The sequence below is a fragment of the Cervus elaphus genome, chromosome 33 (genome assembly GCF_910594005.1).
Source record: "Cervus elaphus chromosome 33, mCerEla1.1, whole genome shotgun sequence".
Classification (NCBI taxonomy): Eukaryota; Metazoa; Chordata; class Mammalia; order Artiodactyla; family Cervidae; genus Cervus; species Cervus elaphus.
In genome coordinates, this window is record NC_057847.1 from 4,502,909 (window position 1) to 4,529,640 (window position 26,732).

General features: G+C 42.2%; 1 long non-coding RNA gene across 1 annotated transcript in view; it reads right to left on the reverse strand.

Annotated features, from left to right (window-relative positions):
* Positions 1-2,004: 2,004 nt before the first annotated feature.
* LOC122688201 overlaps positions 2,005-26,732 on the reverse strand; it is a 31,101-nt gene continuing 6,373 nt past the window's right edge. The window contains exons 2-3 of the long non-coding RNA XR_006339389.1: positions 20,742-20,747; positions 2,005-2,092 (exon numbers count right to left, since the gene is read on the reverse strand). This is a non-coding gene — a long non-coding RNA (uncharacterized LOC122688201). The remainder of the gene's footprint in view (positions 2,093-20,741; positions 20,748-26,732) is intronic.

Genomic DNA, 26,732 nt, shown 5'->3' on the forward strand with positions numbered 1-26,732 from the left:
AATGCAGATGTTTGAAGAGACTGTGTCTGTGCTTCTTGATCTTCCCTCACCATATTTAGAAAACTGAGAATTTTCTTTGGGAAAAATGTGCCCTGGTAATGAGAGGCTGAGATACCTGGAATAACAGGCAAGTTTGATCTTGGAGTACAAAATGAAACAGAGAAAAATCTAAGAGAATTGTATCAAGAGAATACACCTGTTATAGCAAGCCCCCATTTTCCAGCAATACAAGAGAGGATGCTACATGTGGTCATCACCAAATGGTCAGTACTGAAATCAGATTGAATATATTATCTGCAGTCAAGGACGGAGAAGCTTTGTATAGTCAGCAAAAACAAGACCTGGAGCTGACTGTGGCTCAGATTATCAGCTGCTTACTACAAAATTCAGGCTTAGATTAAAGAAAGTAGGGAAAACCACTAGGCCATTCAGGTAAGACCTAAATCAAAATCCTTATGATTATACAGTGTGGGTGTTGAATATATACAAGGGATTAGATTTGGTAGACAGACTGCCTGAGGAACTATCAACAGAAGTTTCTAACACTATATGGGAGGCAGTGACCAAAATCATCCCCAATAAAAAGAGATACAAAAGGCAAAGTGATTACCTAAGGGGGCTTCACAAATAGCTGAGGAAAGAAGACAAGCAAAAGGCAAAGGGGAAAGGGAAAAGTATATCCACTTGAATGCAGAGTACCAGAGAATAGCAAGAAGAGATAAGAAGGCCTTCTTAAATGAACAATGCAAAGAAATAGAGGAAAACGATAGACTGGAAAACACTAGAGATCTCGTCAAGAAAATTGGAGATATCAAGGGAAAATTTCATTCAAGGATGGGCATAATAGAGGGCAGAAATGATAAGGACCTAATAGAAGCACAAGAGATTAAGAAGAGATGGCAGGGATAAACAGAACTATACAAAAAAATAACTTAATGACCCATATAACCATGTTGGTGTGGTCAGTCACCTAGAGACAGACATCCTGGAATGTGAAGTCACATGGGCCTTAGGAAGCATTCAGTTCAGTTCAGTTCAGTTGCTCAGTCATGTCCAACTCTGCGACCCCATGAGTCACAGCACGCCAGGCCTCCCTGTCCATCATCAACTCCCAGAGTCTACCCAAACCCATGTCTGTCGAGTCGATGATGTCATCCAACCATCTCATCCTCTGTCGTCCCCTTCTCCTTCTACCTTCAATCTTTCCCAGCATCAGGGTCTTTTCCAATGAGTCAGTTCTTTGCATCAGGTGGCCAAAGTATTGGAGTTTCAGCTTTAACATCAGTCCTTCCAATGAACACCCAGGACTGATCTCCTTTAGGATGGACTGGTTGGATCTCCTTGCAGTTCAAGGGACTCTCAAGAGTCTTCTCCAACACCACAGCTCAAAAGCATCAGTTTTTCGGCGCTCAGCTTTCCTCACAGTCCAACTCTCACATCCATACATGACCACTGGAAAAACCATAGCCTTGACTAGATGAACCTTTGTTGGCAAAGTAATGTCTCTGCTTTTTAATATGCTGTCTAGGTTGGTCATAACTTTCCTTCCAAGGAGTAGGCGTCTTTTAATTTCATGGCTGCAATCACCATCTGCAGTGATTTCGGAGGTCAGAAAAATAAAGTCTGCCACTGTTTCCACTGTTTCCCCATCTATCTGCCATGAAGTGATGGGACCGGATGCCATGATCCTAGTTTTCTGAATGTTGAGTTTTAAGCCAACTTTTTCACTTTCCTCTTTCACCTTCATCAAGAGGCTCTTCAGTTCCTCTTCACTTTCTGCCATAAGGGTGGTGTCATCTGCATATCTGAGGTTACTGATATTTCTCCCGGCAATCTTGATTCCAGCTTTTGCCTCCTCCAGCCCAGTGTCTCTCAGATGCACTCCGCACACAAGTCAAAGCATTACTAAGAACAAACTAATGGAGGTGATGGAAGTCCAGCTGTGTTATTTAAAATCATAAAGCATGATATAGCTAAAGTGCTGAACTCAATATGTTAGTAAATTTGAAACTCAGCAGTGGCCACAGGACTGAAAAAAGTCAGTTTTCATTCCAATTCCAAAGAAGGACCAAGCCAAAGATTGTTCAAGCTACTGTACAATTGAACTCATTAAAAACAAAACAAAACAAACAAACAAACAAACAAAAAAACCTGGAAAATTCTTAAAAAGATGGGAGTACCAGACCACTTTACCTGTCTCCTAAGAAGCCTGTATACCAGTCAAGGAGCAACAGTTAAAACCAGACATGGAACAATGGACTGGTTCAAAGTTGGGAAAGAAATACAACAAAGCTGTAGATTGTCACCCTGCTTGTTTAACTTATATGTAGAGTACATCATAAAACATGCTGGGTTGGATGAATCACAAGTTTAAACCAATATTGCCAGGAGAAATATCAACAGCATCAGGTATGCAGATTATACCACTAATGACAGAAAGTGAAGAGGAACTAAAGAGCCTCTTGATGAGTGTGAAAGAGGAGAGTGAAAAAGCTGGTTTAAAATTCAACATTGAGAAAACTAAGATCATGGCACCTGATCCCATCACTCTATGGAAAATGCAAGAGAAAAAAGTAGAAGCAGTGATTGATAGGTTTTATTCTCTCGAGCTTCAAAATCACTGTGGATGGTAGCTGCAGTTGTTAAATTAAAAGACATTTATTCCTTGGAAGGAAACCTATGATAAACCATTCAGTGTATTAAAAAGCAGAGACCTTTGTCTGCAAAGGTCTATATAGTCAAAGCTCTGTTTTTTCCAGTAGTCATATATGGATGTGAGAGTTGGGCCACAAAGAAGGCTGAATGTTGATGAATTGATGTTTTTTGAATTGTGGTGCTGGAGAAGACTTTTAAGAGTCCCTTGGGCAGCAAGGAGATCAAACTAGTCAATCTGAAGGGGAATCAACCCTGGATATTCATTGAAAGGACTGATACTGAAGATGAAACCCCAATACTTTGGCCACCTGATGCGAAGAGCCAACTCATTGGAAAAAACACTGTTGCTGGGAAAGATTGAAGGCAAAAGGAGAAGGGGGTGGGAAAGGATGAGATGGTTAGATAGCATCATTGACAAAAATGGACATGAATTTGAGAAAACTCTGGGACATGGTGAAGGGAAAGTGAAGAGAAGGTGAAGGTTGGCATGCTCCAACCTATGGGATCGCAAAGAGTCAGACACGACTTGGTGACTGAACAAAAACAACAGCAAATGAGAGGCTGTGCAATTCCAGCTAACATGCTGGGCAGCCCTGCAGGGAGATTCAGGATCCCTGGAGATTTATGCAGGTGAAAGAAGAAGATAGCAGTGAAGGCACTTGCAGTGAGTGGTCTTGCCCCAGAAGGACACTACAGGGAGTCTTCCCCTGAAAGGCCTCATGAGGTTTCCATGTTAGTGGGGAGGGACTTGGGATGCAAGATATTGCTTCTGCCTCACCTGTTATAGCTCAGACTGTGGATCTGCCTCCTGCCTTTATGCCAGGCTAAATTCCTCTTTCTTAAGTCATCTAGTTAGCCTTCTTCATCTCCTCTCCTTTACCTCCCTACCTCCATCTCATTAACTCTCCTCCTCCTCACACATCCTTCCCACCCATCCTCCAATGTGGGTCTTCTCTCAATGTCTTCTTCCCCATGGGTCTTCTTATCCGTGGAGTCACTTAGCCCAGTGAAGTCATGCCACCCTTCTGACCCTGAAAACTTTTAGTTTGATGTGTGCTATGCGCCTTGACCACCCACTTTTCCTGGTACAGCTCTGTTTCTGCTAGCTTGACATGAACTCAGTCCTGAGCACATCTCTTGTCTGAGAAATGTGGAGTGTTTGCATCACCTGCTTCCTGGCCTCCCTGTGAAAGATGCTAGGATTGGACAGGAGACTTGCAAGGCAAACAGGAGCTAAGCTATACACATGACACTCCAGGGAGGTGCTGCAGTTTAGGAGTCCTGCAAAGCACGTAGGAGCTGGGTTGGGTAGATGACATCACTAAGAGGTGCTGGTAGTCCAAGCTGTTAAATCCAACCAGACCCAGGAAACATGGGGATTTCTAGGGAGGATGTTGGCACAGAGCCCTGATGTGGGATGAAGCCTGACACATGATATGTGACACTGAAATCAAGCGGGATCCTGTGGGGCTCCTGGGCATGGCAGCCTTTAGTAAAGGGTTACTAATCAAGGAAGAGAAGGGATACAGAGATGAAGGAGGAGCAGCCAAGAAACAACAGTGCAGTCAAGAATCAGGGTCCTGGATCCCCCTTAAGGGATACACATAACAATATCTTTGAACTCTTTGCATAACTAAGAAAGAAAGTGTTAGTTGCTGAGTCATTTCCAACTCTGTGACCCCATGGACTCTAGTCCACCAGGCTCCTCTGTCCATGGAATTCTCCAAGCAAGAATATTGGAATGGGTAAATGAGTAGCCTTTCCTTTCTCCAGGGGAACTTCCCAACCCAGGGATCAGACCCAGGTCTCCTGCATTGCAGACAGATTCTTTACCATCGGAGACACCAGGGAAGCCTTTACAGAACTAATACCTCTAACAAATGGAAGACATTTGCATTCTTTGTTCCAGAAAAGACCACCTGAGGCCAGATTCAAAGAGTACAGCCCTTCACATTCTCGAATTCTTATCAGAAAACCTGCCCTTAAACCACTGCTATAAAATTATTCATGAAATATAACTGGGTTGGGACACACAGTTTTGAAGGGCACATACTTTTTCCTTTCCCTGGAAAATGAAGTTTAGCAATTGTTTTCTGTTTCACCCAAACCTCTGTCTTTGAGACTTGATTCAGTACCAGCGCACAGAGGTTGAGTCCTCAATATCAATCTCTGGAAGAAGACTGGCAGAAGCAGAACCCCAGGACCAGACTGAAAGCTATCAGATAAGACAGATAAAATACAGAAGGCCTAGCTAAATTTGAAGTTTAGAGTAAAGTGGACACATTTGTGTATAATTATGACTTATGAATTGATGCTTTTGAACTGTGGTGTTGGAGAAGACTCTTGAGAGTCCCTTGGATTGCAAGGAGATCCAACCAGTCCATCCTAAAGGAGATCAGTCCTGGGTGTTCATTGGAAGGACTGATGTTGAAGCTGAAACTCCAGTATTTTGGCCACCTCATGCGAAGAGTTGACTCATTGGAAAAGACCCTAATGCTGGGAAGGATTGGGGGCAGGAGGAGAAGGGGATGGCAGAGGATGAGATGGCTAGATGGTATCACTGACTCGATGCACATGAGTTTGAGTAAACTCCAGGAGTTGGTGATGGACAGGGAGGCTGGCATGCTGCAGTTCATGGGGTCACAAAGAGTCGGATACAACTGATTGAACTGAACTGAACTGAACTGATGCCTTATGCAATACTTAGATGATATTTATAGGATTGGTAGAATAAAGCCACCAAGGAGATGTCCTAATTCCCAGAAAACTGTGAATGTGTTCAAAAGGGAATTAAGATTGCCAATAAACCTAAAATAAGAACATCATCTGGGTTATCTGAATGAGACCAGTGAAATCACAAGGAATATCAAATGGGGAAGAAGGAGGCAGAATAGTCAGTGTCAGAGTGATGCAAAGCTCAACTGATTGTGCTTTGAAGATGGATAAGGAGCCATAGGCCAAGGAATGCTGGCAGCCCCTGGAATTTGGAAAAAGCATATAGCTGGATTCTCCCCAGGACCTACAGACAGGAACATGGCCTTGCTGACACCCTGATCTTAGCCAAGGAGACCCATTGCAATCTTCTAGCTTCCAGAATTGTGAGATAATAAATGTCAGTTCCTGTAAACCACTAATTCTGTAGTAATTTGTTGCAGTAGTAATGGAAAACTATCATGTTTATACATTTTTAAAAAGTTGTTTATTTTAAATTTAAATTTAATTGGTTGACTTGTATTTTATCTGACAACTCTAAAGAAAGCCCTGGTAAACAGCTGTCAGGGAGGAAGAAATTTTCCTCTATCCATCTAGATTTTCTGGCTGGTCTAAGAATTAAGATGACACGAGACAGATGAAAAGGAGGAAATCAAACAACATTTAACAACATGAATACATGGACTACTCATATGGTAAAGAACCCACCTGTCAGTGCAGGAGACATAAAAGACTTGGGCTAGATTCCTGGGTTGGGAAGATCCCCTGGAGGAGGGCACAGCAACACACTCCAGTATTCTTGCCTAGAGAATCCTATGGACAGAGGAGCCTGGCAAGCTATGTTCCATAGGGTTGCAAAAAGTTAGACATGACTGAAGCCACTTTGAACAGAACATACATGGGAGAGACCCAGGAAAACTGAGCAATTCACCAAAGTGGCCAAAACCCTCACCTTATATACCAGCTTCAGCTAAAGACAAGATGATGTGGAGGGTGGGAAGACTCAGTTCTGGATGGTAAATAGGGGTGATTGTGATGCAGATATAAGTCACTAATTTCTATGCTGATAGGACTTTCTAGAGATATGGTTGTCTTCCTCCTCTTCTAGGTATGGCAAAGGAGACTCCCCATCTTTGGAGCTTTCCCTTGCAAATGTAAACTTTCTTACAAAAGGTTAATTGGTTTTCAGGGTTTCCCCCTGTCTACTTTTTTTTTTTTTTTTAGAAAATAACCAGCTTAAAACAATTAATATGCCAAAGGGACATTTTGGGATAATAAATTCTACACAGTCAAACTGAATTTGGGCCAGAGACCAGGTTAAAAGCCCTGTCAGGGGCACTAAGTCTGTGTGGTGGGAGTTAGGCAGGAGCCCCAGTGTTCTTATTATAAAAGGGGGACAATAGCAAAAAAAAGTTGATAAGAAAGGTGCTCATATTCTGTCCCATGGGTGTCTCCTGCTCCTGAGTACATTTTATGATAAACTTTGGAAAAAAAAAAAAAATGTTATGTCCCTATCCCCCTCATCTGTTCTGATAAAAACAGCTGGACACTATGGGGCCCTCAGTGCACAAAAACCCTTCTCTGTCCCCTGCTTTTTGTTTATAGGAAAAAGGCTTCAGACTCCTAGACCTTCCTGAATTCCAAAGGACAGATCCAACAGTTACTAATTAGGTAAGTGAGGGAAGGCAGAAGCAAAGGAAAAGTGGTCAAGAAACAATAGTGGGCCTTAGTTCTTCCTCAAGTATTTTACATAACAATATATCTTTGAGCAATAACTAAAGCCCCACCCAGTAAAGAGAATGGTAACTTCAGACGGAGCACATGATTTGTGGAACACCACCAATCAATCAGAGGAAAGTCACACCCCTGCAGCCCTCACCTCAGATGTTGCCTTTGAAAACTCTGCCTGAAAGCAATTGAAGAGTTCAGATTTTTTTGGCATCAGCCATCATCCTCCTTGCTTGACCTTGTAATCAATGTATCTGTGGTCCAAATTCTAATATTTTGGTTTGCCTGGCCTCACTGTGTATTTGGGTACACAGACTTGTGTTCAATAACACACGACTGGTGCGAAGTGTCAATTGAAAAAAGAAAAAAAAAAGCATAACATGAGAGTTGTAAATTAAATTTTATTGGTAACAAAATGAGGACAATAGCCAGGAGACAGGTCCTCAGCAAGCTCTGAGGAACTGTTCAGCTGAGGAGGGGAAGGTCAGTACACATGATTTTGGTGAGGGGAGATAAGAGTACTCAAGCACACATTTTGGCAGAGGCTTGGTGCAAGTCATGAGGAATAAATGTCTCCATTAGTGATTTTAGTGTGTTTATAGATATGGAAAGATGCAGGAAATTGAGCTCATACAGTCTTCTCCTGAAAATATCTTAATATCTGAAGATTTGTTCTGACAGTTTTTCCCAGAGCACAGAGTACTTCATTCCTAAACTCCACCCTGAACACCTTTCAGGATGTGTTAAAAGTCAGTGACTGCAATAGTTAGCGACCTCATCTTTGTAGAGGTGTTAAAGCAGGCAGGTAGCCAGATATGAGCAGAGATCGGATAGTAGAAAACCTCACATTGTGTGAAAAGCAGGGGTCCATGGGCAAAGAAAGGCAGGAACCTCCAGACAGACAGGAAGCCACATATTTTGAGGGATAAGTGTTCTGGAGGCAGATAAAGAAAGGTGGGGAAAGGTAGGAATCTCTGGTGTTTAAATGTAACCTTTAGCTCATTATGCTTTCATAATAAAATTAGCCTTGCAGATAAGAAGCAACCATTATGCACTGAGGCCATGACATTTCCCTTCAAGGTTGGATAAGGACAAAAATCCCCACCCTCCCCGCCCCGCCCCTTGGGAAGGTGGAGCTGGTATGAAAATCAGAGAATACTGAAGAGTCCTATTCCAAGGCCACAGATGCAAGGCCTTGCATCAAGGCCATAGAGATGGAGCCCAGAACCAAGGTCATCTCTGGAACTGACTGAGCTTCATTGTAACCATTGCCAAAAGCCTCCCTAACCCTTACCATGCAGCCTCCTGGCCCCAAATTAGGCAAAAATTCCCACCCCAGTACTTACCCTATAGTGTGCTAACCAATCACCTAATGCCACCCTTCCAGCAACAGTTTTCTTTGTTTTTAGACTATAAAAATTGCCTACAAACCCATGAAAAGTATTGGCTCTCTCCTGAGTCAGTCCACTGTTCCAACCAACAGCGTCCTGTTGACTTTCTCTGGTCTATCAGGTGGTTGGCCCACTATGTTTACAACACCCACATTATCTCTGTTCTTTGTTCTTAATAAACTCACTCCTTGCTATAGTACTCTGTGTCTGGAAATTCTTTTCCAACCTGTGCTCAGGTTGCCATGACAAACATGACCCCAAACCTTTCCTTCCCCAATGAGTATCCCTTCATTTGTAAGTCCACTTAAAATAGTCACAACCCATAAGTTGACAGTTCTGTTTTATTTGGTGGGAATTTTTAGAACTTCAAACCTGGCAGACAGCATTTCATGTAACCTTGACAGAACTGGGTAACCTCTGGGGAAGCAGGTGAGGGGGGAGGAGTAAGTTTATATAGAAGTTTGCAGCAAGAGGCAGGTAATCTGAATACCAAAAGATTATTGTTAGTTAAGGAAAACCAGATATCTCAAGTTAATGAATTTAGCACTTTTCTCTGTATGGGAAGATGCAAGAGTCTGGGCTTACTAAAGGCATTTCTTTCATATGTATCTCAGCTATCTTGGGCCAGCATCCTGCAATTTGAGTATTCATATTCATATTCATATTCCTTGTTCACCATAGGGAATGGAGGTAGCTTGTGGTGGCAGCTCAATGGCTGCTGGATAGCAGGTATTGTTCTTCCTGGGTTCAGAAATTCACATTTGGCTGGTTGGTGTTCCACTAACCTTGTTTTCAAGCTTAAAACTTGCCAAGGCTTTCACTTCTCTTAGTGAAGTGCCAGGATTCCTAACATGCCATGTTCAGTCCTCTGCCCACTTTCCTTGATCCATCTTCTCTCCCCCTTCCTGATTCTCTGTTCTGGATTCACAAGCACACCACACCCTTTCTACTGGATTAGTGACTGCAGCCTGTTGCCTCTGCTGTGTACTTGGAATGTGAATGTTTGTTCAGTACCAGCCTCTTGGTCCACCTCTTGTTCCTGGCCAAGTTCACTACTAGTGATCTTTTGGGTTCTGACTGAGCTGTAAGTGCCCCTAGGAAGTGGTGGGCTACTCCTGTGGGTTAAGACTCCCTCCTTAATGCTTACAAAGTACTTTGCCTGCCTCATTCCTGACACTGGCCATCCCCTCATGGGACTGGATTATTTTCTTGGTTGCCTTCCTCTTCTTCCTGACAGGAAGCAATTTGAGGGAAAGGATGCTCACTCTTGTGTTTCACTCAAATTCATACAGAATAATAGTAGGTTGCTCCTTCTGCTGGAACATGCTGCTCGCAGATGCCCAGAAAGGAAGGGGTAATCAATTAGATCAAATAAACTATCTGATAAGTAGGGGATGGCTATTCGTCAGCAAATTTTTGTGAGTAGATGATACATATGATTTTCTCACTGTGTTCTCAATTTATTGCACAATCCTACAGCAAGGGCACTCTTCCCTCAGAACCTCTGTCCTTTTCTCTTCTTTCCCTTCCCCTGGGCTGCAGTGCTGGGCAAAGAGATGGTCTGGCTTTCTTACCTTTACTCTTTAGTGTGCACTCTGCAAGGCTGAGACAGGATCCCACAATTGACCTTCACTGTTGTTGCAATAGGCTTGCAGTGGTCCCTCCCAAAGTCACCAAAAGTCACCACTCACCAAAGTCATTGGTGCTCACCACCACCACCAAAGTCATCACTCACCAAAGTCATCAGTGCTCTGTGCTCTACCATCACCAGTGTCAAAGCCTGGAGTTCCCCCATCTGTGATGAAAGAAGCCTTCTGGGCAATGTTAACACCCTCTGAGGATGTGTTGGCTTGGCTTCTTTTCAGACCGGGTAACATTGCAGTTACCTGCCCTGGGCAGGCAGCTATGGAGCTTCTGTCACTGTGCACCTTTGCCTTGCCTATGACTGCCCTGCTGCTGGTGCCCTGTGATTGGAGTCATCTCCCAGGCCTCCAGAGCCGTGCACAGTGAGGCTATGATGGGTTTCTTCCAGGTAGTCACTAAGGAGAAGGTCCAGATGCCCAGGAATTCCACCAAGGCTCCTGTTTCCTTCTCCATGGATCTCTATGGCCTGTGTCAAGAGGGTCACAGTGAAGAAACAAGCAAGGAAGGGAAGACAGAAAGTGAGAAAAGAGCTTCTCCCCTCCCTTCCTGAAAGCTCAAGGACTTATAATTGGAATAATCTCTTTGACAAGTATGTTGTGGAAATTCCTCCATCAAATAGGAGACTGGATGGAATGATTTCAACAGTCCCAGTGCCAAGGAGGGCATTATTATAATTCCTCCATGAACACCTTAAAACACAATGTTTTACACAATTGTACAGGTATTTCTGAAGAAGAAATTCCTAGAAATGGAACTGGGTATGCTCATTTCCCATTTTGATATCTATCAACTGCACATTCACACACACACACACACACTCACACATGTTGTACATGCACACAAATAACACGTGACAGTTATGAGCTCAAATGAGTAGAGATCTTTCTAGTAAAACTGTCCCTCAGTAGAAAGGACTGCCTGTATTGCAGCAAATGCTCACATGCTTGGATGATGAGAATACCATAAAGGAAATTTCAACATGGGCTACAACAGTCAGAATAGCTGGCACCCAAGGGACCCCTGACACTTACCTGTGGAAAACTCTGAACATCACCAGGACCTTTCCCTGAGTGGAATTCCCAGCAGTGGTTCGTTTGACGATGAGCCCTTTGGATAGGGACAGAGTAAAGATAGAAAACAGGTGATTAAACAGTTAATTCCACTAAGGGATCAAGAATAAAGAAAAAATTATGAAACCCATGTATATTCATGATCATTCAGGAAAACAGGTTTGCTTAACAGAAAAACCAAGCAAGCTTGCTTAGCAAGAAAACCATGCAACGGAAGCACAAGACATGCCCCAAAACAATAAACAATGATGGAATGAGATCCACATGCTGCCCAGTGAGCTCAATAAGTTAGTGATCCCCAGGACATGCTTCTTTGCACACAGTAAGAGCAAAAATATAGAGAAGTGACATTATACTGAAACGTGAGATGATTTACTAATTTTAGTGCTTTTTACCACCCTTCTGTTAATTTGAATAGTGCCATAACATTCCCTATTTGACCATGTAGGGGCAAGAAATTTCCCCCATCTGACATGGAGGAAGAGCTGATGATGGAGGTGGAGGCTTGCTATTTACTCAAAAATGAGGAAGAAGGTGGTCTTTCCCCCCTCCCCACTTTTTCTTTGATTATAAAACCGTAGCCCACCAAGTCCTCAGGGCAGCATCCTCTTGCCTGCCTGCTTATAAGCTTCACAGCATTTTACTCTAATAAATCCCTTCTTATCTATTGCTTTGCTTCTAGCTAAACTCTTTCTGCACTGAAAAATAAAGATCCAGAGCTCCTCAGAGGCTTCCTCACCACCCTTTCCCACACATTTCTGTGGTTCCACTTTGGGAAACAGTGAATTTTCCAGGCCAGCCTCAAAGAACATGGGGCAGGAGAGAGGAGTTGTAGGGCAAGGTTATGGCTCCCCCAAAGCCCCTTTCTCAAGTCTCTGCATTGCTTTTCTCCTAGAATCTGCTCATTCTCTCCTCAAACTTAGGCTTATCCAGTGTGATTTCAGCCAAGAGGGCCAGAACACCATAACTCTGCTGGCTGTCTCAGGAAATAAATGAGTTTTTTTTTTTTTTTTTTTTCTCAATAGTCAAGAAGTCATCCTGTGCATCTGGAACAGGTACACTTGAAAGGCCAGCAACACGTTTCAAGGCTTGGATGGAGTCTTATGAAGACCTCAGGGTAAGGAGCCTGTTGTCTCTAGGGTCTCAGAAGGCCTGTAGTCTGTCTGGCATGCTTCTCATAGCCCATGGCTGCTGGGTCAGCATTGTGACATCAGGGGAGTATGGGGATGGTAGGTGGCACGCTGTGGACACCATTCAGATATGTTTGCACTTGGCAGTCATTGCTCCTTTTGTCTTGATCTAGGAAAAGTCATCACTCCGCTCCCTATGCTGTTGTCCTGCAGGTCCCCAAAGGTGGCGTTGGACATGCCCACTGCACTGTAGGGAGCTGTATAATACAGCAACAGGGCCTGAGTTTGCTGTTGTCTTTGATCAGCTCAAGTCTGCCTCTGGTTGTTGGTCTTCTAATAAGCACAGAACCAGGGAAAGGAGAAGTTGCAGCTGAGATCCCCTCCAGCACCTCCACCATGACCTACTCCATCCTGTATAGCCACAGTTATTCTTCCAGTCCTTTGTGATACACCCTTCCCAAACTGCACACTCAGGACAGGACCAAGATCCTCTTTTCCAAAATGTGCACCAAATTCATGGCCAAAAGATGCAATTTGAAGCCAATGATTAGATCAAAACTCAGAAGGAATAAACGTAGAGAAAAATCTTCCATACTTCATCATATGGAGCTTGGACTAAGGACAGGGAGTGGACACAGGAAGCAGAGGAGGGGAGAGGTCAGGCGGGTATTTGGGGCTGAATTGTGTCATCCCCATTTATATGTTGAAGTTGTAATCCCCAGGACCTCATGTTGTGGCTGTATTTGGATATAGGGACTTTATTATTATGTTTTTAAATTTTCTTATTTGCTTTAATTGGAGGCTAATTAATTTACGATATTGTGGTCGTTTTTGCTATACATTCACACGGATCAGCCATGAATTTACATGTGTTCCCCATCCTCACCCTCCCTCCCACCTCACTCCCCATCCCATCTCTCAGGGTCATCCCAGTGCACCAGCCCTGAGCACCTTGTCTCATGCATTGAACCTGGACTGGTGATCTATTTCACATATGATAATATATGTGTTTCAATGTTATTCTCTCAAATCATCCCACCCTCGCCTTCTCCCACAGAGTCCAACAGTCTGTTCTTTACATCTGTGTCTCTTTTGCTGTCTTCATCATTGCCATCTTCCTAAATTCCACATATATGTGGTAATATACTGTATTGGTGCTTTTCTTTTTGGCTTACTTCACTCTGTATAATAGGCTCCAGTTTCATCTACCTCATTAAAACTGATTCAAATGCATTCTTTTTAATAGCTGAGTAATAATCCATTGTGTATATGTACCACAGCAGCTTTCTTATCCATTCATCTCCTGATGGACATCTAGGTTGCTTCCATGTCCTGGCTATTGTCAACAGTGTTGCGACGAACATTGGGGTACACATGTGTCTTTCAATTCTGGTTTCCTCACTGTGTATGCCCAGCAGTGGGACTGCTGGGTTGTATGGCAGTTCTGTTTCCAGTTTTTTAAGGAATCTCCACACTGTTCTCCACAGTGGCTGTACTAGTTTGCATTCTCACCAACAGTATGAGGGTTCCTTGTTCTCCGCACCCTCTCCAGCATTTATTGTTACTAGACTTCTTCATAGCAGCCATTCTGACTGGCATGAGATAGTACCTCACTGTGGTTTTTTTTTTTTTTTTTTCGTTTATTTTTATTAGTTGGAGGCTAATAAAAATCCATGGCTGATTCATGTCAGCATGGCAAATCCACTACAATATTGTAAATTAATTAGCCTCACTGTGGTTTTGATTTATATTTCCCTGATAATGAGTGATGTTGAGCATCTTTTTATGAATTTGCTATCCATCTGTGGGTCTTCTTTGTAAAAATGTCTGTTTAGTTCTTTGACACATTTTTTTTTTTTTTGACTGGGTCACTTATTTTTCTGGAATGGAGCTGCAGAGGTCGCTTGTATATTTTTGATTAATTCTTTGTCAGTTGTTTCATTTGCTATTATTTTCTCCCATTCTGAAGGCTGACTTTTCACCTTGACTATAGTTTCCTTTGTTGTGCAAAAGCTTTTAAGTTTAATTAGGTCCCATTTGCTTATTTTTGCTTTTATTTCCATTACTGTGGGAGGTGGGTCATAAAGGATCCTGCTACGATTTATGTCAGAGAGTGTTTTGCTTATGTTTTCTTCTAGGAGTTTTATAGTTTCTAGTCTTACATTTAGATCTTTAATCCATTTTGAGTTTATTTTTGTGTGTGGTGTTAGAAAGTGTTCTAGTTTCATTCTTTTACAAGTGGTTGACCAGTTTTGCGAGAACCACTTGTTAAAGAGATTGCCCTTTCTCCATTATATATTCATGCCTCCTTTGTCAAAGATAAGATGTCCATAGGTGCATGGATTTATCTCTGGGCCTTCTATTTTGCTCCATTGATCTCTATTTCTGTCTTTGTGCCAGTACCATACTCTCTTGATGACTGTAGCTTTATAGTAGAGCCTGAAGTCAGGCAGGTTGATTCCTCCAGTTCCATTCTTCTTTCTCAAGATTGCTTTGGCTATTCGAGGTCTTTTGTATTTCCACACAAATTGTGAAATTATTTGTTCTAATTCTGTGAAAAATACCGTTGGTAGCTTGAGAGGGTTTGCATTGAATCTATAGATTGCTTTGGGTAGTATACTCATTTTCATTACATTGATTCTTCTGATCCATGAACGTGGTATATTGCTCCACCTATTTGTGTCCTCTTTGATTTCTTTCATCAGTGTTTTATAGTTTTCTATATACAGTCTTTTTGTTTCTTTAGGTAGATTTATTCCTAAGTATTTTATTCTTTTTGTTGCAATGGTGAATGGAATTGTTTCCTTAGTTTCTCTTTCTGTTTTCTCATTGTTAGTGTATAGGAATGCAAGAAGTTTCTGTGTGCTAATTTTATATCCTGCAATTTTACTGTATTCATTGATTAGCTCTAGTAATTTTCTGGTAGAGTCTTTAGGGTTTTCTATGTAGAGGATCTGCAAACAGTGAGAGTTTTACTTCTTTTTTTCCAATCTGGATTCCTTTTATTTCTTTTTCTTCTCTGATTGCAGTGGCTAAAACTTCAAAAACTATGTTGAATAGTAGTAGTGAGAGTGGGCACCCTTGTCTTGTTCTTAACTTTAGGGGAAATGCTTTCAATTTTTAACCATTGAGGATAATGTTTGCTGTGGGTTTATCATATATGGCTTTTTTAATGTTGAGGTATGTTCCTTCTATGCCTTCTTTCTGGAGGCTTTTTATCATAAATGGATGTTGAATTCTGTCAGAGGCTTTCTCTGCATTTATTGAAATAATCATATGGTTTTTATCTTTCAATTTGTTAATTTGGTGTATCACATTGTGATTTTGATTTGTGAATATTGAAGAATCCCTGCATCCCTGGGCCACTTAGTCATGATGTATGATCTTTTAAATATGTTGTTGGATTCTGTTTGCTAGAATTTTGTTAAAGATTTTTGCATCTATGTTCATAAGTGATATTGGCCTGTAGTTTTCTTTTTTTATGGCATCTTTGTCTGGTTTTAGTATTAGGGTTATGGTAGTCTTTTAGAATGAGTTTGGAAGTTTACCTTACTCTGCAATTTTCTGGAAGAGTTTGAGTAGGATAGGTGTTAGCTCTTCTCTACATTTTTGGTAGAATTCAGCTGTGAAGCCATCTGGTCCTGGGCTTTTCTTTGTTAGAAGATCTCTGATTACAGTTTCGATATCTGTGCTTGTGATGGGTCTGTTAAGATCTTCTATTTCTTCCTAGTTCAGTTTTGGAAAGTTATACTTTTCTAAGAATTTGTCCATTTCTTCCAAGTTGTCCATTTTATTGGCATATAGTTGCTGATAGTAGTCTCTTATGATCCTTTGTATTTGTATGTTGTCTGTTGTGATTTCTCCATTTTCATTTCTAATTTTGTTAATTTGGTTCTTCTCCCTTTTTTTCTTGATGAGTCTGGCTAATGGTTTGTCTATTTTATTTATCTTCTCAAAGAACCAGCTTTTAGTTTTGTTGATTTTGGCTATGGTCTCCTTTGTTTCTTTTGTATTTATTTCTGCCCTAATTTTTATGATTTCTTTCCTTCTACTGAGCCTGGGATGCTTCATTTCTTCTTTTTCTAGTTGCTTTAGGTGTAGAGTTAGATTATTTATTTGACTTCCTCCTGTTTCTTGAAGTAAGCTTGTATTGCTACAAACCCTCCCTTTAGCACTGCTTTTTACTGAATCCCATAGGTTTTGGGTTGTTGTGTTTTCATTTTCATTCGTTTCTATGCATATTTTGATTTCTTTTTTTTATTTTTTTGGTGATTTGTTGGTTATTCAAAAGTGTGTTGTTCAGCCTCCATATGTTTGTATTTTCAATAGTTTTTTTTTTTTTTTTCCTGTAGTTGACATCTACTCTTACTGCATTGTGATCAGAAACAGTGCTTGAGATGATTTCAATTTTTTTTGAATTTACCAAGGCTAGATTTATGACCCAGGATGTTCTATCCTGGAGAAGGTTTCATGTGCATTTGAGAAAAAGGTGAAATTCATTGTTTTATGGTGAAATGTCCTATAGATATCAATTAGGTCTAATTGTTCCATTGTATCATTTAAAGTTTGTGTTTCCTTGTTCATTTTTTTGTTTAGTTGATCTATCCATAGGTGTGAGTGGGGTATTAAAGTCTCTCACTATTATTGTGTTACTGTTAATTTACCTTTTCATACTTGTTAGCATGTGCCTTACACACTGTGGTACTCCTTTTTGGGTACATATATATTTATAATTGTTATAACTTCTTCTTGGATTGCTCCTTTGATCATTATGTAGTGTCCTTCTTTGTCTCTTTTCACAGTCTTTATTTCATAGTCTCTTTTATGTGACATGAGTATTGCTACTCCTGCTTTCTTATGGTCTCCATTTACATGAAATATCTTTTTCCAGCCCTTCACTTTTAGTCTGTATGTGTCCCTAGGTTTGAGGTGGGTCTCTTGTAGATAGCACATATAGGGGTCTTGTTTTTGTATCTGTTCAGCCAGTCTTTGTCTTTTGGTTGGGGCATTCAGCCAATTTACATTTAAGGTAATTATTGATAAGTAGGATCCTGTTGCCATTTACTTTATTGTTTTGGGTTTGAGTTTATACACCTTTTCTGTGTTTCCTGTCTGGAGAAGATCCTTTAGCATTTGCTGAAGAGCTACTTTGGTGGTGCTGAATTCTCTGAGCTTTTTCTTGTCTGTAAAGCTTTTGATTTCTCCTGCATATTTGAATGAGATCCTTGCTGGGTATAATAAGCTGGGTTGTAGGCTTTTCTCTTTCATCATTTTAAGTATGTCCTGCCATTCTGTTGTGGCTTGAAGAGTTTCTATTAAAAGATCAGCTGTTATCCTTATGGGGACCCCCTTGTGTGTTATTTGTTGTCTTTCCCTTGCTGCTTTTAATATTTGTTCTTTTTGTTCGATCTAGGTTAATTTGATTAATATGAGCTTTGGGGTGTTTTGCCTTGGGTTTAATCCTATTTGGGACTCTCTGGTTTTGTTGGACTTGGGTGGCTATTCCCTTCCCCATTTTAGGGAAGTTTTCAACTATTATCTCTTAAAGTATTTTCTCATGGCCTTTCTTTTTGTCTTCTTCTTCTGGTATTCCTATGATTCAAATGTTGGGACGTTTAACATTGTCTCAGAGGTCTCTGAGGTTGTCCTCATTTCTTTTAATTCTTCTCTCTTTCTTACTCTCTGCTTCATTTATTTCCACCATTCTATCTTCCACCTCACTTATCCTATCTTCTGCCTCAGTTCCACTGTTGGTTCCCTACAGATTGCTTTTGATCTCAGTTATTGTATTATACATTACTGATTGACTCTTTTTATTTCTTCTAGGTCCTTGTTAAACTTTTCTTACATCTTCTCAATCCTTCTCTCCAGACTATTTACCTGTTACTCCACTTTGTTTTCAAAATTTTGGATCATTTTTACTATCATTATTCTGAATTCTTTTCCAGGTAGACTCCCTAGATCCTCCTCTTTTGTTTGGTTTGGTGGGCTTTTATCATGTTCCTTTACCTGCTGAGTATTTCTCTGGCTTTTCATCTTGTTTAGGTTGCTCTGTTAGGTTGGCCTTTCTGTATGCTGGAAGTTGGTGGTTCCTCTTTATTGTGGAGGTTCCTCCCTGTGGGTGTAGTTGGACGAGTGGCTTGTCAAGGTTACTTGGTTAGGGAAGCTTGCGTCAGTGTTCCGGTAGGTGGAGCTGGATCTCTTCTCTCTGGAGTGCAATGAAGTGTCCAGTAGTGAGTTTTGAAGTGCCTGTGGGTTTGGTGTGACTTTTGGCCACCTGTATTTTTGTGCTCAGGGTTATGTTCCTGTGCTGTTGGAGAATTAGCTTGGTATGTCTTGCTCTGAAACTTGTTGGCTCTTGGATGAAGCTTGGTTTCAGTGTAGGTGTGGAGGCTTTTGGATGAGCTCTTGTCGATTAATGTTTCCTGGAAACAGGAGTTTTCTGGTGTTCTCAAATTTTGGATTTAAGCTTCCTGCCTCTGGCTTTCAGTCTTATTCTTACAGTAGCCTCAAGACTTCTACATCCATACAGCACTGATGATATAATATCTAGGTTAATGGTGAAAATATTCTCCACAGTGGGGGACACCCAGAGAAGTTCACAGAGTTACATGGAGAAGAGAAGAGGGAGGAGGGAGATAGAGGTGACCAGGAGGAGAAGAGGGGGAATAAAAAGGGGAGAGAGTAATCTAATCTAGCCAGTAATCAATTCCCGATTTGCTCGCGACAGTCTGGAACATTCAGAGAGTTTCACAGATTTACATAGAGAAGAGAAGAGGGAGGTGGGAGATAGAGGTGACCAGGAAGAGAGGAGGGGGAGTCAAAAGGAGAGAGACCAATTTAGCCTGTGATCAGTTCCATAAGTGTTCTCCACAGCCCAGAACACCCAAAGAGATTCACAGAGTTAAGTAGAGAAGAGAAGGGGGAGAGAGGAGATAGAGGAGACCTGGGAGAGAAAAAGGAGAGTCATAAGGGGAGAGAGCAATCAAGCCAGTAATCACACTCCTAAGTAAAAATGGGTACTGAAGATTGGATTCTTAAAGGTACAGAGTTGATAAGAAATACCAAAAAGCAAAGATTAAAAATCTAGAGTAGAGGTTAGACCCTCAAAAATACAATATTAAAAAAAAAATCGTAAAAGTTATAAAAATATATATATATAAAATTTGCCTTAGAAATAGGGTCTTTTTTCAAGGTAATAATAGATTTTAAAAATGAAAATCAAAAGAGCAATAAAGAGCTTAAAAACAGAAAAATTAAAAAATAAAAAATGATAATAGTAAAATATATCTAGGAATATCTCTGGAGTTATTGAGGGCAGTGTGGGGTCAGTTCAGTTTCAGATAGTTCTTTGTTCCAGTTTATACTTCTCAAGGTCTATAGGTCCCTTCATATGTAGCCAGTGCTAACTTCAGGGTTTTAATCTGTTGTACCCGTCACTTTCAAAGTCATTCCTTGTTCTTTGTTTATTTTGACTTCCTCTGTTTGCAAGTCTCTTCAGTATCTAACCTCCACCCTGACACAAGGGGGCAAGTGGTCACTTTTTTAGGTTCACTTGTTCAATCGTGCTTTTGGAAGAGAGGAACTCTGCAAACAAACATCACTGGCGTGTGTGGGGAGTGCTCACAGTGTCTGGGCCACACTGGGTTTGCCCCCGCTCATGGCGTGTGTGCTTTCCCTGTCTACACTGCTTAGGCTCCAGGTTGCTCTGCAGGGGAACTGTCTAAAGTGTGTCCTGGGTTGTGTGCACTTCCCAGGTCTAAGCTTCTCAGGTTTAGGTTCTTGGGTACTCCACAAAGGCACAGACTTGGTTGGGCCTGCGTTTTGTGCCCTGCGCAGGTCTGAGCAGCTCAGGCGACCAGGTGCTTGGCCAGCTCACTCTCTCCAGGTGGGTGGTGCATCTTATCACCTTCCTGGTCCCAGTCCCTCGGTTTCCTGGGTGCGCAGTGGGAGTGCCATCTCAGGTGTGCCGTGTGTCTCCTCTGGGCAGCTGATCTCTGGCTGTGACCCTCCTGGTGGATGTCAACCGTCCAGGATCCCAGGAAGGCTTGGTTAACAACTGGGAGCCTGCTCGCAGTTTGGTAAAGGATGTCATGTCCAGGGATGAATTTGCCCCCTGTCTTTAAGCTCTGGCTGTCGCCCACTTGCCTCCCTGCCTCCGGCGTGGGATGGGTCAGTCTGCTAACAGCTAGCTCTCCTCTGGTATTTGCTCAGTCCATTGTTCTATGAGCGGCCGGACAGTGCCTTAGGTTAGAGCTTTTCCCAGGAAAGTTCTCTCTCTCTTTCTTCTTCTTCGTTTTTTTTTTTTTTTCCTCTCTGGCTATCCCACAGTTTGGGTTGCTATCTCTAGGTAGCTCCCTCAAATTACCCTCAGGGCATTCAGGCCTGGTTATTACCCTAAGCAATGCAACCCACGCCTCCCTGTTCAGCCCTCGCTTGCTGGTGGTGGACTTTAGCATCTGGGCTACTTCACTGGGAGTTGCAGTTAGACGCATAATCTGTGGGTTTTATCTATTTATTTTTTCTTCCTAGTTATGTTGCCCTTTGAGATCCCAAAACTCTCCACAGACCCGCCAGTGAGAGGGTTTCCTGGTGTTTGGAAACTTCTCCTCTCTTATGACTCCCTCCCCAGGATGAGACTCTGTTTCTAACTCTTTCGTCTCTCTTTTTATCTTTTATATTTTGTTCTACTTCCTTTCGAAGACAATGGACTGCCTTTTTGGGTGCCTGGTGTCCTCCACCAGCATTCAGAAGTTGTTTTGTGGTATGTTTGCTCAGAGTTCAAATGATCTTTCAATGAATTTGTGGGAGAGAAAGTGGTCTCCCTGTCCTATTCCTCAGCCATCTTAGCTCTGCTCATAGGGACTTTAAAGAGGTGATTATGTTAAAGGATTTCTTCCTAATCCAAGAGGAGATAAAACAAGATTAAGATGCAATCATGCAAAGAAGAAAAGACCATGTGAGGACACAGAGAGAAGATGGCCATCTGTAAACTGGCAGGAGACCCTGAGAGAAACCAACTCTGCTGGCCAACACCTTGATCCAGCACATCTACCTTCCAGAACTGTGAGGCAATAACTATCTGTTGTTTAAGTCACCCAGTCTGTGGTATTTATTTTGGTGGTCAGAGCTAATTAATACAGGTGGGGGAATGAAAATGAGGTGCAGTCAAGGAAGTCAAAGGGGTTTCAACTCGTGGAGGAGGCAGTGGTTGGTGCAAATCCCATGTGGATTAGACACAGGGCATCATTAGCAAATCCCGTGGTTCCCACCCCCATGACATTGTCTGGTTTTTCTAAAGAGAAATGTCCTACACATCCTACTCACTTTCCAGTTTTGGGAATGCAACTGTTTATTATCTCCATTCAGCAGCCAAGGAAACTGAGGTTTATATCTTTTGTGACTTGCCTGTAACTTTATAAATATTTAAGGACAGATCTCCTAACCCTCTTCTTAAATTCCTGCAAGGCAATTCTCCCAGATCCTCTAGTCTGAAGAGTGATTCTGAAACTCCAGAATTACTTCAGGAGTTTGCTTGCAGCAAGCTAGCTCAGTTGGTAAAGAATCTGCCTGCAATGCAGGAAACCCTGGTTAGATTCCTGGGTTGGGAAGTTGTGCTGGAGAAGGGATAGGCTACCCACTCCAGTATTCTTGGGCTTCTCTTGAGGCTCAGCTGGTAAAGACTCCGCCTGCAATGCAGGAGACCTAGGTTTGCTCCCTGGGTGGGGAAGATCCCCTGGAGAAGGGAAAGGCTACCCACCCCAGTATTCTGGCTTGGAGAATTCCATCGACTGTATAGTCCATGGGATCGCAAAGAGTCAGACATGACTGAATGACTTTCACCTTCACTTTCTGCCCCGGTCTGATAGAAGCAAAGTGAAATACAAGCTAGATTGTCATAGATGGATAGACACAGGGTCTCCTAGGTGGTTGGCTTGGCAATCCTAATTGGTAAGCATTTTTGATAAGCCAGCTGAGAGGGGCAGCTTCAGGCTGGAGCTCTGGTTCATGGTGACAGAAGCCAGATTCTCTGCCAGCACAGAGGGAGAGAGTAGGGATGCAGAGGATAAGATTCTTAGGAGAAACAGAGTGACTGAAGACAGTGGATGGTAGAAAAAGCTGCCACTCCAAATGTCACTATGGCATGTGAGTTATTTCAAACTGAGAGCAATCAAAGCCCAAAAACTCTGGAAGAAACTTTAAACTCCTCCCTAAAGCCTAGGAGAATATACCTTGAGGACCTATTCCAGGAAGTGAGTTATCAGCATAGGGTGACTATAATATGAACTAGGTGTGCAGACTGGGAGGAACTCAGCAAAGTCTGTTTGTTGAGTGCTCTCTGTGTCCCACTGTATCTGATGACCCAGTAAACATTTGTTTATCAAACATTTGTTTTTCTATTTTTATGTCAAAGTCCCAAACCCCTTTTCTTTTCATTGGAAAATACTTTGATGCTGGGAAAGATTGAAGACAAAAGGAGAAGAGGGTGGCAGAGGATGAGGTGGTTAGATAGCATCACTGACTCAATGAACATGAATCACAGCAAACTCTGGGAAATAGTGAAGGACAAGCGAGCCTGGCTTACTGCAGACCACAGGATTGCAGAGATTCAGTCATGATTTAGTGACTGAACAACCACAATCCAAACCCCTGACCCAACATTCTTTTCTGTCTTTAGCCATGGATGATTTTTAAGGTGAGGATTTCAACCATTTTGGTGAATTATTCAGTTTTCCTGTGTTTCTTCCGTGTGTGTGTGCATGCTAAGTCACTTCTGTCATGTCCAGCTCTTTGCAACCCTGTGGATTGTAGCCTGCCAGGCTTCTCTATCCATGGGATTCTCCAGGCTTGCTATGTCCTCCTCCAGAGGATCTGCCTGACCCAGGGGTTGAATCCATGTCTCCTGGATTGCAAGTAGATTCTTCACTGCTGAACCACTAGGGAAGCCCTCTGCAATGTGTATCGAAGACAACATGTTATTAAACTTTGTTTGGTTATCTTCTGCTAATTTGTGTCATGTCAATTTAGTTCTTAGACCAGCCAGAAGAACCCAGAAGGGTAGAAGAAAATTTCCTCTCCAATAACAATTTATTACCCCCAAAGTGTTAGGCTAGTGACTGAGGCTAAAGGGCCTCAGCTTCCTCCCCTACAGCATGCTTGCATGCTAAGTCACTTCAGTTGTGTTTGACTCTGTGCGATCCCATAGATGGCAGCCCACCAGGCTCCTCTGTCCCTGGGATTCTCCAGGCAAGAATACTGGAGTGGGTTGACATTTCCTTCCCTGGCATAAGTTGCTTCAGTTGTGTCTGACTCTGTGAGACCTTATGGACAACAGTCCACCAGGCCCCTCTGTCCTTGGGATTCTCTAGGTGAGAATACTGGAGTGGGTTGCCTTTCCTTCTCTTACAGAGCCTTTAGCAATTTGTGTGGAGGTCTATAATGCTTAGAACAGTTGGTGTGTGTGTCTGTGTGTCTGTGTGTGTCTGTGTGTATGCACGCACATATGTTTTGTTTCAAGACTGGTGGAAACTCCAAGAAAAGGATGGAAATGAGGTTTTGATTAAAGACAAACCAGTGGCACAGGAGCAGAAACGCTACTTCTATAAACTCCCTCCTCTCTCCAGGGCACCTTATCTGTATGTACCCCATCCCCCACAATCCTACAACACTGACACATCTTGCCCAGCTGCCCTGACCTGGGCTTCCTCCTTGGCATGGCCATATCATGTGCCTGCTTCCCCATCTTTCCTTCCCTGGGATCAAACTTTCTTCAGAAGACCTACTGTCCATTTGTTGGCCTAACTGCTACCTTAGTTCGACAATTAGTTCATAAACCTTCTCAAAATGCCCTTTCTCACCTGGACACACATGCTCCACCCCAAGTCACCCCCAAGACTTGGTTTCTATCTCGTTCCCTCCTTGGGCCAGTAGCAGTATTTTAGAATGGTTCCATATTTCACTTCTTGTGGAACCCAGAGCAAAAGCCTGGGACTACAGGAGTGGGGACGGGGTTGTTAGCAAGAGCAAAGGGATTCTTGTTCTGTGTGTTTGATTGGAGGAATCCTGCAACTTTCTGCCTTGGAGAGGGCAGGGTTTTGGAGAACCCCTTGAATCATGGATGAGAGCTGGGTCAAGACTTGTAGTTGTTGGGGAGCTCCAGGGATGTGTATAACGTGGGGGATGACCACCCAACCACAGTACATGCACTGTTTGGGAACAACATTTTAAGGAGTCCAACTTATTCCCTGTGAAAGATGGCAATTCAAACACATTTTATCTGAAAAGAAAAAGTGTGCAAAAATAAGATAAAAGCTTGAACCAGGAGAAGGAAGAGTCCTTTGTTTGCTTTTTTTCCCTATTTACCAGTATAAATGATCCCCTTTTACATTACAAACTAGTGTCAATATATAGAAACTTAATTGTATATTTGTTATGACAAAGTGATACCCATGACTGATAGAATTGCAGAGTTTAATTGGAGAGGGAGAATCAAATATCGTCTGTATCAAGCTGAATGAACATCAGTTGTAAGTGCTGACCTCAGCCTGGGGAGAAGCTGCATTTGCTGCACTTAGCCTTAGGCTGGGTCTTTGAGGCAGCGGAGCTCACTCCTTCCTGTCTTCAAGTGGGACTAGTGTCTGTCTGCTAACCACACACACAATGGGTGGTAGTCTTTCTCTCAGATCCCTGCTGTAAATGCCACCTGCAATCCTGTGCATTTTTCAAGGCCTCCAGACACTTTCCAAAAGTTTTCCAATTTTTTCCAGCTCCACCTACTTCCATGAGGAGGTGAGACTGAGGACAAAAAGGAGAAAGTACAGGTTTTTGTACCAAAATCCTTCACTAGTTTCCCTCAGTTCAGTTCAGTTCAGTTCAGTTCATTCACTCAGTCATGTCTGACTCTTCATAGTGATGCTTCCTAAGGCCCACTTGACTTCGAATTCCAGGATGTCTGGCTCTAGGTGAGTGATCACACCATTGTGATTATCTGGGTCATGAAGATCTTTTTTGTACAGTTCTTCTGTGTATTCTTGCCACCTCTTCTTAATATCTTCTGCTTCTGTTAGGTCCATAACATTTCTGTCCTTTATTGATCCCATCTTTGCATGAAATGTTCCCTTGGTATTTCTAATTTTCTTGAAGAGATCTCTACTCTTTCCCATTCTGTTGCTTTCCTCTTTTTTTTTTTGCAGTGATCGCTGAGGAAGGCTTTTTTATCTCGCCTTGCTATTCTTTGGAACTCTGCATTCAAATGGGAATATCTTTCATTTTCTCCTTTGCTTTTCACTTCTCTTCTTTTCACAGCTATTTGTAAGGCCTCCTCAGACAGCCATTTTGCTTTTTTACATTGCTTTTCCATGGGGATGGTCTTGATCCCTGTCTCCTGTACAATGTCATGAACCTCCATCCATAGTTTACCAGGCAGTCTGTCTATCAGATCTAGTCCCTTAAATCTATTTCTCACTTCCACTATTTAACCATAAGGGATTTGATTTAGGTCATACCTGAATGGTCTAGTGGTTTTCACTACTTTCTTCAATTTAAGTCTGAATTTGGCAATAAGGAGTTCATGATCTGAGCCACAGTCAGCTCCCGGTTTTGTTTTTGCTGACCATATAGAGCTTCTCCATCTTTGGCTGCAAAGAATATCATCAGTCTGATTTTGGTGTTGACCATCTGGTGATGTCCATGTGTAGAGTCTCCTCTTGTGTTGTTGGAAGAGGGTGTTTGCTATGATCAATGCATTCTCTTGGCAAAACTCTATCAGCATTTACCCTGCTTCTTTCCGTACTCCAAGGCCGAATTTGTCTGTTACTCCAGGTGTTTCTTGACTTCCTATTTTTGCATTCCAGTCCCCTATAATGAAAAGAATATCTCTTTTGGGGTGTTAGTTCTAAAAGGTCTTGTAGGTCTTCAAAGAACCATTCAACTTCAGCTTCTTCAGCATTACTGGTTGGGGCACAGGCTTGGATACCGTGATATTGAATGGTTTGCCTTGGAAATGAACAGAGATCATTCTGTCATTTTTGAGATTGCATCCAAGTACTGCATTTTGGACTCTTTTGTTGACCATGATGGCTACTCCATTTCTTTTAAGGGATTCCTGACCACAATAGTAGATATAATGGTCATCTGAGTTCAATTCACCCATTCCAGTCCACTTTAGTTCTCTGATTCCTAGAATGTCAACGTTCACTCTTGCCATCTCCTGTTTGACCACTTCCAATTTGCCTTGATTCATGGACCTAACATTCCAGGTTCCTATGCAATATTGCTCTTTACAGCATCAGACCTATCACCAGTCCCATCCACAACTGGGTATTGTTTTTGCTTTGGCTCCATCCCTTCATTCTTCTTGGAGTTGTTTCTCCACTGATCTCCAGTAGCATATTGGGCACCTA